We start from the raw sequence: 13,056 nt of genomic DNA on the forward strand, positions 1-13,056 counted from the left end.
TTCATCGGGAGACCAAAACCAATTCCTCCTCTCGGTCCCTATCGTAGTTTCTTAATTATAGAGTACTATACCCACCTATACCCACCTTCTTACCCATCCTATAGGGGCCGGCCAAGCTAGCTTGGAAACCAAGCTAGGGCCGGCCATGGTTTGGTTCATTGGTGAATTCATGTGACTGGCCCTAGCTTGAACTCAAGCTTAGGTGGCCGACCCGATTAAAATAAAAAGGAATTTTAATTTTAAAAATTTTTCTTATGTGGATAACATGATTTAAAAGAGAGTTTAAAAATTTAAATCTTTCCTTTTATAAGATTCTACAAAAGATTAAGAGAAGAGTTAAAATCTATTTCTTTATTTGTAGATTAAAAGGTTGATTTTAATTTTGGTAAAAACTTTCCTTTTAATCATGTTCATGATTTAAAAGAAAGTTTAAAAATTAAAAATTCTCTTTTATTAGTTTCTACAAAAAGATTAAGAAAAGATTTAATATCTTTTCTTATTTGTAGATTGAAAGGAGATTTTAATTTTTAGAGATAACTTTCCTTTTTGTAAATCATCCACATGTTTAAAGAGAGATTTTAATTTATAAGTTTCCTTTTTACAAATCACCATGAAGGGATAAATTGTTAGAGAAATTTTATTTTTAAAATTTCCGGAAACAAATTAGGAAGGTTTTAATTCTTGATTGAATTAAATTTCCTTTGCTTAGATTATTGTGGCCGGCCATGCTGATTAATAAAAGAGAAATTGATTTTATATCAATTAAATTTATTTTTCATGGCAAAGGAATTAAGGAAGTTTTTATTAAAATTTCCTTATTTGACAAGACCAAGGATTATAAAAGAGGGGGTAGAGGAGCCTTCATGAGAACAACTCTATTCTATTTTCTCCCTCTTTTTCTTCCTTGGTGTGGCCGGCCATCCTCTCCTCCTCTCTTCTCTTTGATGGCCGAACCTCATCCTTCTTGTGGTGATTCATATGGTGGCCGGATCAAGTTTAGAGAAGAAGAAGAAGAAGAAGGAGAGAAAGAAAGCTTTGTTTCTAGCATCCCTTGGAGCATGGTGGTGGTGGCCGAACCTCTTCATCCTAGGAGAAGTTTTGATGGCCGAAACTTGCAAGGAAGAAGAAGGTGCTTGGTGTTCTCATCTCGGAAGATCGTTTCCCACACAACGTCTGAGGTTAGAAGAGGAATACGATAGAAGATCAAGAGGTCGTTAAAGTCTACAAAGAAAGGTATAACTAGTAATTATTTTCCGCATCATACTAGTTTTATTTCTTTGTAAAAATACCAAATACAAGAGGCATGTGATTCTAGTTTTTCGAATTAGTTTTCGATGTAGTGTTCTTTTGTTTTTCTTTTCCTTGTGATTTGATTGTTCTTTTCGGTTGACCTAAAGTTATTTAAGGAAATTAAATATTAACTTTCCTTAAAAGGTTTTGTCTAGGCGGTGGTGGTTGTTCCCATATCCAAGAAGGTCATGTGCCTCGCCATGCAGTCCTGGAAGCTAATTTTGGAAACTAATATTTAATGAAATTAATAACCTAGGTGATTTGGATTGAACGTGTTAAGTTCCGCAGAAGATCCAAGTCTAAACCTAAAAGAACAAATAGATTAAACTTTGGATCAAACGTGTTAAGTTCCGCAGGCGATCCAAGTTTAATTTAAAAGAACACATGGTAGCTAGGAAAAGGTTCAGACCTTTGTACAAAATTTTTGTACAGTGGAACCATTAGGTTTTCCGAGTAGCAACCAACAAGTGGTATCAGAGCTAGGGTTTTGCCTCTGTGTATTTGGTATTAGTTTAATTATGCACATGTCATACATAATTTAGGCAGGATAATAGTAGGATGTGCTAACTTTGTGGATGCAGGATCCAACTAGTATGACTTATAGATATTGTGTGTGTGATTGGACCCTTGGACATGTCAAGGGCATTTTATTGTGTGTGCATGATTGTATTATAAAATACAGCAAGAGCTGTATTTAGTTTTATTAGGATTTTTTTTTTTGATCTAGATACATATACATTCCTTCGAGGAATATAGGATCAAAAAATCTAAAATTCTATTTATGTCGTGGATCGAATCTTGCAAGGCGTGGAACCTTTTGAGGATCAGAGGCGCAGCGGAACAAGGAGCAAGATGGATGCGACAACTAGACCCGGTGGCGGTGGCCAAAGATGGCAGCAGATAGGGTTGGTGACACATGGAGGACAACCATAGATAAAAGCCATAATAGTTGAAAATTAGTTTTTCTATTTATTGCTTTTTATGCTGTGTTGTGTGTGCTTGTTAGTATGCATGTTAGGTAGGCTAGCATAGTCAAAATTCCTCATTTTAAATAACTAAGTGGGAGAGGGATTTATTTTAAATAAATTCCACAGTCTCCATTACTGGTTTATAAGTGATACAACAAGCTTGCGTGTTGGCTCTGAGTGCCTTCCTCCATATCGGATGAGCTTGTTTGCGGATCACTAGATTAAACTTCCATTTTGGATGACTATAGGAAGTTAATTAAGAGCGTGTGATCTTCCCCATCAGAAGGGGCACAATCTTATTAATGGACTTAGTGTCAAGTAATAGTATACACTTAGGCACGTCTAATAGTATCCTCCCCATCGGAGTCACTGCTATTATTTGTGTGACCAAAGAAAATCAACTATTAATTTGTCAAATAAATAGGTTGACAAGATAATAAAATTAAAAATCTCTCTTACAAATGTTTGATTTTGTATACGTCCACACTATCGTGGCATACAAAATTCACGGTGTTTGAGGTAATTTTATTTGTCATAAAGATTTATTGACAAGATAATTAATGGGTAAACCCCTCCTCTAACAAATGCTTAATTTTGTATACGTCCACACTATCGTGGCATGCAAAATTCACGGTGTTTGAGGTGTTGGTGAATTTAAATAATATTGTTTGAGGAATCAATGTTATTTTAAATTCAAAAGTTTTGACCAAATACAGATCAACTATTAATTTTGTTCGTCATAAAGTAAAGTTGACGAGATAATAAAATTAATGGATAATATCTCCTCTTTGATTGTGTATACGTCCACACTATCGTGACATACAAAATTCATGGGGATTTTAAGGAGTTGATCTTGACCAAATATTTTTGTGATTCTTAGGATTTAAAATGTTTGTCAATCTCCTAGTTGTTATACTATAGAAAAGACTTAGTAGTCTCAATTGTAATGATTGGAAATAGGACTTGGACATTTAGGTAGACTGTCCTCTTAGAATTAAGAACAAGATAGGTATATTTTATTCATTAGTTGATACATGTTTAGTGGTATTATCTATCGTGTAGATACAGGAGCCACTGATTATGTCTGCAATTCATTGCAGGGGTTCCAGGAAACCCGATAACTATATGAAAGATAAATCACCGTTTACATGGGCACTACTACAAAAAGTTGTAGCTATTGCAGTGGGAGATGCTTATCCTCTGATAGGAATAAAATATGGAATTTAGAAATTGTCTTTACGTACTAAGTTTAGAAAGAACTTGTTTTTAGTTTCTAAACTATTAAAGTATAGATATTGTGTCTATTTTTGATAACAAAGTTGTTGTCAAGAAAATAGAAAATATATCTATTCTGGTACATTGGTTGACAATTTATAATCCAATAACTCCCACGATGTAATAAATGGAAATTGATAACACATCCTCTAACTTTATTAAGAGAAAGCAACCTTCGAAAATGAACCAATTATATCTTTGGCATCTAAGGCTAGGTTATATTAACTTGAGTATGATTCATTGGTAGCTGATGAACTTTTGGGTCCATTAGTAGTGGAAATCTTTCCAACCTGCGAGTCTTACTTGGAAGGAAAAATAACCAAGAAGCTTTTAAAGTCTAAGGGGTATGGAGCCAAAGATATATTGGAATTGGTTCATTCTGATTTGTGTGATCCTATGACTATCCAGACAAGAGGTAATATCGAATATTTCGTCTATTTTATAGACAACTATTCAAGATACAAATACATTTACTTAATGTGTCGCAAGACTAAATGCTTTGATTAGTTCAAAGAGTATAAGGCTGATGCGGAGAAACGTTAAAGTAAAAGTATCAAGTCACTATGGTAAGATCGTAGTGGCAAGTACCTCTTGGGACAATTTAGGAGTTACTTATCAAAAGCAGGGATTCAATTCCAACTAACTGCACCTGGTACACCCCAACAGATGGTGTAGTAGAAAGAAGGTATATGACTCTTATGGAAATAATTAGATTGATGATGAGTTATTCAGAAAATTATCAAGTTCGTTTTAAGGATATACTCTGAAAAAGAAAGTGAACATAGTACCTTCCAAAGTCAGAACTCTCTACTCATATAGAATTGCTGAATAGGCGTAAGCCTATTTTGAAGCATATTCGGATTCGGGTAGTCCAGCACATATGCTGAAGAGAGACAATGATAAGTTGGATAGGAATTCACTTATTTGTGGGTTATCCTAGAGAAACGAAAGTAGGTTTATAGTCTTCAAAATCAGAAGGTCATTGTTAGCATCAATGACTGATTTTTAGAAGATGACTATATAATGAACCACAAGCCCATAAGTAAATTTGTTATTAATAAAGGACACGTCTAATCTAGTACCAACTGTACAAGATGAAATATCACAAGAAACTGCAACACGTATCACAATTGATACACAATTATAGACAAGTGCCTAATCGTAGTGGGAGGGTTGTCAAACAACCTAAGAGATTCATGTTTTGGGAGAGTCTTTTGGACTTGATCCCAAATGAACATGAGCTTGATCCCGGACATATGATGAAGTACTCCAAGAGAAAGATGCAGCATCTTGGCAAAGAGTAATGAATAACAGAATTAGAATATATGTATTCTAATAAAATCTGGAAGCTTGTAGAACCACCAGATGGTGTAAAAGCCATTGGGTGTAAAAAGGTCTATAATAGGAAAAGAGGGATAGACAGGAAGGTAGAAACTTTTAAAGCAAGGCTTGTTGAAAAATGAAACCTTTTCACCGGTAGCCATGCTTAAGTCTATCCGGATTCTTTTATCTATTTGGCAAATGGATGTCAGGACAGCATTCCTTAATGGAAGTCTTGAAGAAAGCATCCATATAAAGCAACCAGAAGGGTTCATTGCAAAGGGCTAAGAGCATCTTGTATGCAAGCTCAATCAGTCTATGGACTGAGGCAAAGCTTCAAGGTCTTGGAACATCCGGTTTATCAAAGTAATCCAGACCTATGGATTTATTTAGTAACCCGATAAGTCTTATGTATACAAAAGGTGTGATGGAAATGTGATGACATTTCTTGTGCTATACGTAGATAACATTTTTGGTAGTTGGAAACAATATCAAAATGTTGTCAAAAGTAAGGGTATGGTTGTCCAAACAATTCGATATAAAGGACTCGGGAGAATGTATATATTCTTGAGATCAAAGTAATAAGGGATCGCAAGAAAAGAATATTTTACTTATCCCAAGCTTCATACATCAGAAAAATCCTTGCTCGTTTTAAGCATGCAAAACTCCAAGAAAGGTTTCTTACCTTTTTAGCATGGAGTAACTTTATCTAAAGATATGTCTCCGTAGACATCAAAGGAGATAAAGGAAATAAAGACAGTTCTTTATGCTTCGGCTGTCGGAAGCCTAATGTATGTTATGCACGAGATCAGAAATCTGTTTTGCCAAGGAGATAGTTAGCAGATATCAAAGTAACCCTGGACAAGGACAGTGGACTACAGTAAAACATATATCGAAGTACCTTAGAGGTACTAGAGATTATATGCTAGCTTACAAGGCAGTTAATTTGGTCCCTGTGGGTTGCACGGATTTTGACTTCCAATCGGATAGGGACAATAATAAGTCAACCTCGGGGTTTTATGTTTACTTTAGGAGGTAAAGTCATAACTATGGTAGAGTGATAAGCATATGTGTTTTTCTGGACTCCACCATAGAAGCTGAGTATATGGCAAACCTCTGAGGTAGCCATAAAAGCTGAATGACTCAATAACCTCAAGATAGACTTAGATATGATTTCTGGTTTGTCCAAAGATTATTACAATTTATTGTAATAATAGTGGTGCAGTAGCAAACTCGAAGAAACCATGAGTCTATAAGGCAAGTAAACACAATAGAGCACAAGTACCACCCAATACGAGAAATCGTATAAATGAGGAGAAGTTATTGCTGCCTAGATTGCATCAGATGATGACCTATAGATCTTTTCACTAAGGCCCTTAAGGCAAGAGCTTTTGATGGGCATGTTGAAGGGTTGGGAATCAGATGTATGGCAGCAGATATAGTAGCTTAGTCTTTTAGTATAAGTGGGAGATTGTTAGGATGTATACTAAAAGCTTAGTTTTTGGTATAAACATTTATCTAGAAATAAGAATTACATTGGTCAAATGTCTACATTTATGATAAATGTAGTTGTTCAATTAATTTATATTGTAGATAACATGGTGTGTGGTGTCACACACAGAGGATCATGTTATCAGTACCTTATAAATTATAAACAGTAGCTCACGACCATGATGGAAAGGAACAAACCATTGGAAGGTCGTAGTGTAATTAAGTATTAGTTTATCTTAACTATATAATTACACTAGTACACTTAGAGTGTATTGAGTAAGACCATTAGAGGTCGTTTCTTTTATACTGACTTTATAAAGGAACAAAGACCTCAGTTATTATGGAAGTGTGTGCTCTTAATCCTAATATAATAACAAGCACATATATTTGATATTTATTTCTTTAATTTATCAATGGGTGAGATTTAGTTCGATAAATCAATAAGCCCGATAAGTTGGGAAATGATATCACTTATAGTGTGTGTTGTTGATTATAGAAGGAAACTGTGTCCTAGTGATCTAGGTTGAGAATGTCCCCAAGAGGAGCTCATAAGGATTGTCATGTTAAACCCTACAAGTGGACTTAGTCCGACATGACGATGAAATTGAGTGGTACTACTCTTGGAGCTAGATATTAATTAAGTGAATTGTCAGTAACTTACTTAATTAGTGGACATTTGTTATTTTAAACACAGGGAGACTAACACACTCATAATAAGAAGGAGCCCAAAAATGTAATTTGGGATTGGTGTGGTAGTGCAATAATAATTCTTTAGTGGAATGAATTATTATTGATGAAATTAAGTTGTGTGTTCGGGGCGAACACGGGATGCTTAATTTCATCGGGAGACCAAAATCAATTCCTCCTCTCGGTCCCTATCGTAGCCTCTTAATTATAGAGTACTATACCCATCTATACCCACCTTCTTACCCATCCTATAGGGGTCGGCCAAGCTAGCTTGGAAACCAAGCTAGGGCCGGCCATGGTTTGGTTCATGGGTGAATTCATGTGGCCGGCCCTAGCTTGAACTCAAGCTTAGGTGGTCGGCCCTATTAAAATAAAAAGAAATTTTAATTTTAAAATTTTTTCTTATGTGGATAACATGATTTAAAAGAGAGTTTAAAAATTTAAATCTTTCCTTTTATAAGATTCTACAAAAGATTAAGAGAAGAGTTAAAATCTCTTTCTTTATTTGTAGATTAAAAGGTTGATTTTAATTTTGGTAAAAACTTTCCTTTTAATCATGTTCATGATTTAAAATAAAGTTTAAAAATTAAAAATTCTCTTTTATTAGTTTCTACAAAAAGATTAAGAAAAGATTTAATATCTTTCCTTATTTGTAGATTGAAAGAAGATTTTAATTTTTAGAGATAACTTTCCTTTTTGTAAATCATCCACATATTTAAAGAGAGATTTTAATTTATAAATTTCCTTTTTATAAATCACCATGAAGGGATAAATTGTTAGAGAAATTTTATTTTTAAAATTTCTGGAAACAAATTAGGAAGGTTTTAATTCTTGATTGAATTAAATTTCCTTTGCTTAGATTATTGTGTCGGTCATGCTGATTAATAAAAGAGAAATTGATTTTATATCAATTAAATTTATTTTTCATGGCAAAGGAATTAAGGAAGTTTTTATTAAAATTTTCTTATTTGCCAAGACCAAGGATTATAAAAGAGGGGGTAGAGGAGCCTTCATGAGAACAACTCTATTATATTTTCTCCCTCTTTTTCTTCCTTGGTGTGGCCGACCATCCTCTCCTCCTCTCTTCTCTTTGATGGCCGAACCTCATCCTTCTTGTGGAGATTCATATGGTGGCCGGATCAAGTTTAGAGAAGAAGAAGAAGAAGGAGAGAAAGAAAGCTTTGTTTCTAGCATCCCTTGGAGCATGGTGGTGGTGGCCGAACCTCTTCATCCTAGGAGAAGTTTTGATGGTCGAAACTTGCAAGGAAGAAGAAGGTGCTTGGTGTTCTCATCTCGGAAGATCGTTGCCCACACAACGTCCGAGGTTAGAAGAGGAATACGATAGAAGATCAAGAGGTCGTTAAAGTATACAAAGAAAGGTATAACTAGTAATTATTTTCCGCATCTTACTAGTTTTATTTCTTTGTAAAAATACCAAATACAAGAGGCATGTGATTCTAGTTTTTCGAATTAGTTTTCGATGTAGTGTTCTTTTGTTTTTCTTTTCCTTGTGATTTGATTGTTCTTTTCGGTTGACCTAAAGTTATTTAAGGAAATTAAATATTAACTTTCCTTAAAAGGCTTTGTCTATGTAACGACCCAATTTTCCCTATCTCGAGTTTCAAATGTCCATAAAAATATTTGGAAATGCTTTTAAAATATTCTAGAGATTTTTATAAATTTTTAGAATATTTTTGCGTAATTTTTGGAGGTCGTTTAGTATTTTTACAAAACCAAAGAAGTTTAGGCAAAAAGCATTGGAAGCGAGGTTTGAACCCGGGACCTCGGGTCAGACTGACCCAAGCCAAAACCGGCCTGACCAACTAAGCTAGGAGATTTCTATTAACCCTATATAGAAAGAATTAAGGATATAGTATAGTTTGGAATAAAACCCTTATATATAAAAGGGAATTAGGTTTTGGATTTTCCAAAAAACCAAACATTTTCTCCCGAATCTCCTCTCCTCTCACGCGCGGCGCGGCGATTTGCTCCTGCTCGGGCGACGGCGAAGAAAAGTCTAGGTTCCTATTTTCGGCGCCGGCGAAGCTTCCTCCCGGCTAGTTTTCATCCGCGGGTGGTTGTCTCGACAGAGGAGAACTTGGGAGCACGAAGGGATCGTCGGGAAAAGTAGCTACCCGAACCCTAGAAGCTTCCTTTCCTTCTTTCCGGTTGTAAGTGCAAGAAACCCTAAGTAAGTACTACTCACCTGCGGTAGGAGTTGTTTCGGGTTTTTCGTTTGATTTTTCCTTGCTTCCGAGGCCTAGCATGAACCCTAGACTTAGTATTTGGGCTGCACAGCAAGTTGCCCTTTCATTTTCATGAGCATAGCATGTTAAGGTCAAGAAATTGTGTTCTTTGTTCATTTTGAATTCAAGGCACGTTGTAAAGATTTTTGGTTTCTTTAGTTTTCTGCCGTGAGTATGAGAAGTTTTTAAAACCAGCAAGTTTGGTTTTTAATCTAGCATGTTGTTTAGACCTTTCCCTTGCGGTATAATTTTCCTTTGCTGGATGATTTTTTTTCCTTGCTGTTTGCAAGCATGGGCAGTTTCTCTTTACTTTGCTGTTGTGAGCACGAGTAATTTTCCTGGAGTTGCTGTGAAATCCGATGATTTGTATAGCTTGAGCATGTAGTTTGAATCCTTACACCCTTATGATTAGTACATCAGATTTAGACATGTTTGGGATCTTAATAGGCATGATCAGTTTATATGGAGTTTTATAGTTTTTGGACAGAATTGAAGAAAATGGAGAAATGCATGTAATGAGCAGTTGTGGTTCATTGTTTCCTTAGGATAATTTCAATGTTGATGCATAGGGTGAAGTTCTAAAAAGGATACATTGCTTACTTATGATAAATTGACAGTTTAGATGCATGATGTGGTTAAATTTACAGTTATGGACAGCCTTAGATTGTATTTAGTTAGATTTTCCAGCAAGCTTTAATTGGTTGAACAGCCTTGGTGTATTTCAGATTTGGTTTTGAGGTGGCATTTTAGTAGTCAAAGGTTTATCACAACAAATGAAACATTTCAGAATTTTATTATCCATTAAGCTTCTAGTTTCCTTTAGTAGGTGCAGTAAATTCCCATATTGTTTAGATTTAGTGTTAGTTAAGGGAACGAACAAATTCCTAAATTATTTTCCTTGAGCATGTAGTAAACCTTTAGTTGCGGCTTTAGCATGGCCGAACAGTTTTTTTTCCTTTCATTTAAATTTTTGGGTGAAACTCTTATTATCCAGCAAGCATGAACGGCAGGTTTCTTTCCCTTGCATTTCAGCCTATTTTACAGTCCAAGTTAGTTCTCTTTTGCTCTATTTTATAGCATGATTAGCAAGTTTGAATTAGCTTACTTTTGCTCTATTTTATAGCATGATTAGTAAGATTAGATTAGCTTTCTTTGCTCTTATCACAGCATGTTTTAAAAGTTCAAACTAGCTCTCTTTTGCTCTATTCTAGAGCATGATTAGTAAGTTCAGATGTGCTTTCTTTTCCTTTGTTTTACAGCATGTTTAGAAAGTTCAGATTTGTTTTTCTGTTGCTTTGTTTTATAACAAGCTTAGAGAGAGTTTAGATTTGTTTCCCTTGTATTGTTTTTATATAGCATGCTTAGTTAATCGTAATCCTACACTTGTTAGGTATATCTAAAGGATTCCAATAAACTCTAATAAAGGATTATGAGAAAACTGAGAAAAAAGAAAAAGACCAAGGTCTAGTTAAAAAGAGATAACAAGTAAACTAAAGTAAGAGGCTAGTACCCGACTTCCAAGGTTGTCGTTAAACAAATCCAGGTGACCAATTCCAAGGTCTTGGCCCTGGTAAGACCAAGGTCTTTACCTCATAGGACTAGAGGCTCGCTACCTCAGTCACTATTAGAGAGCGCGCAAAATAAAGATGGTACTAAGCCTGGGCCCAAAGAAGAAAAGAAAAGTAAGAAGAACAAGAAGAAGAAAGTGAAAGAGAAATTAAAAGATTAATTTCTGGTATAAAGATATAAGAAAATGAAACAAGTTTATGCTTAGAATCAATAAAAGTTTATTTCTTTAATTCTAAGCCTACAGTAGTAGTTTCATTACCTTCCTGTCAGTTAGTGAGCATGTTTAGTATTCAGTTTTATTTCTGTATACCATGAGTACATGCAGATTTGCTTTAGCATTTCAGTTTCAGTATTATTGCATTTCTTTTATGCGCTTCGAGTTTTTATGAGATAGATTAGTACTTACTAAGCGTTTTCGCTTATAGATCTTCTTTTCTTTCCTCCTACTGCAGATAAAGGAAAAGCTAAGATATGAAGGGAGGCGACAAGGTGGTGGTGATGATGAATGTGTGTGGTGACTGGACTATGGAGAGATCCAGAGAGTGCTAGCAAGCTTGCATGACCTAATGATTAGAGTTTATGCTTTAGTTCTTTTCTTTAAATACTGTTATGAAGTTTATGTGATTGTGATTGAGTTTGATTCGTATTGTAGCTTATTTATGTCCTATTCTGGGAGTTGTGTTTAGTTCTTGTTGCTAGTCTAGTCTTTTGGTTATAGTATGAATTTATTACTGCGTGGTTGTGAATAAAATGTGTTCCAGCCGCATGTGGCTGCGTATATATCTTGTGTATTATAGATTTGGTCACCGGTACAGGGGAGACTTTGCCGAAATTTTTCGGTAGGAATTCCTCTGAACCGTGATAAATCTAACTGACTCTAATAATAGCGTCAGTGACACTAGATAGAGAGTTGTAGTTAGGTAACATTCGCCCTTAGAGAGTAGAAGTAAGAAGGGTGGGTTGTTACAGTCTAGGCGGTGGTGGTTGTTCCCATATCCAAGAAGGTCATGTTCCTCGCCATGCAGTCCTGGAAGCCAATTTTGTAAACTAATATTTAATGAAATTAATAACCTACGTGATTTGGATCGAACGTGTTAAGTTCCGCAGGAGATCCAAGTCTAAACCTAAAAGAACAAATAGATTAAACTCTGGATCAAACGTGTTAAGTTCCGCAGGCGATCCAAGTTTAATTTAAAAGAACACATGGTAGCTAGGAAAAGGTTCAGACCTTCGTACAAAATTTTTGTACAGTGGAACCATTAGGTTTTCCGAGTAGCAACCAACACGGGCGGCGCTTTGCCATGTGTGCTAGTCGGCCCTATGTTCTGTCCATAGATGGAAATTTACTTCGGGCGGTCCTCGTACCCCGCTCGTCCTCTTGCCGCTGACGTCGCCGGTTACAGCGCTTGTCGATCGGCTAACGCCTGCTATTGCTGTTGCTCGACTATCATCGCCGCTCAGGCTTGCACGAGCATGTCGAGCTCCTCCTTGGTGAGCGTCACCATCATGAGTCGTCCAGCGTCTTCCATCTTCTCAACTCGAATGCAAGCTACGTTCCCACAGACGGCGCCAAATATGATTCTGTCCGGAAGTCGAAGAGACGGAATGCTGGGGGTGTGACGCTCCTGCTGACTCGCTGTGGACTCCGCTCTGCCCTACAACACAGATTACGTCAGTGCCGAGCCAAGGAAGGAGTCTCTGTCGTTGGCTCTCCGATGCTCAAGTCAGTCACCGACGATGCAGTGAAATGGAGCAACAGGAATAAGAATGAACAGTAGCAACAACAATGTATTGCGCATACCTCCGCTGATGCTTGGGCCCCCTTTATATAGAGCTCCTGTAGCGCACGTGTACGCTTCCCAAGGGGAGCACATTTCCCCAAATTTTCCTGAAAAGACTTATCAGTAAAGTATCCCTGACACAGTACCTTAATAGGCCAAGCATATCTCTGAAGTGACAGTGGAAGCTTCCGCAGTACGATCTTCTGTTTGACCATGCTGCTTGTCAGCAGCACTAACTCTTAAAAGGATGACACTGTGGATCCGTCGTTAGGCCGAGCGGGCATGCCGCTTGGCCTGTACTTAGCAGATCAGGTATACCCGTCCGCTCGGCTAGCACTCCACCGCACCTGTGCCTCATCCACTCGGCCGATATCCCGCTGCGCATGTCCCGAATCCTGTCGCTCGACCTGCCTTGTGATATCTTTGGCA

Source organism: Zingiber officinale, chromosome 1B (assembly GCF_018446385.1).
Source record: "Zingiber officinale cultivar Zhangliang chromosome 1B, Zo_v1.1, whole genome shotgun sequence".
NCBI lineage: Eukaryota > Viridiplantae > Streptophyta > Magnoliopsida > Zingiberales > Zingiberaceae > Zingiber > Zingiber officinale.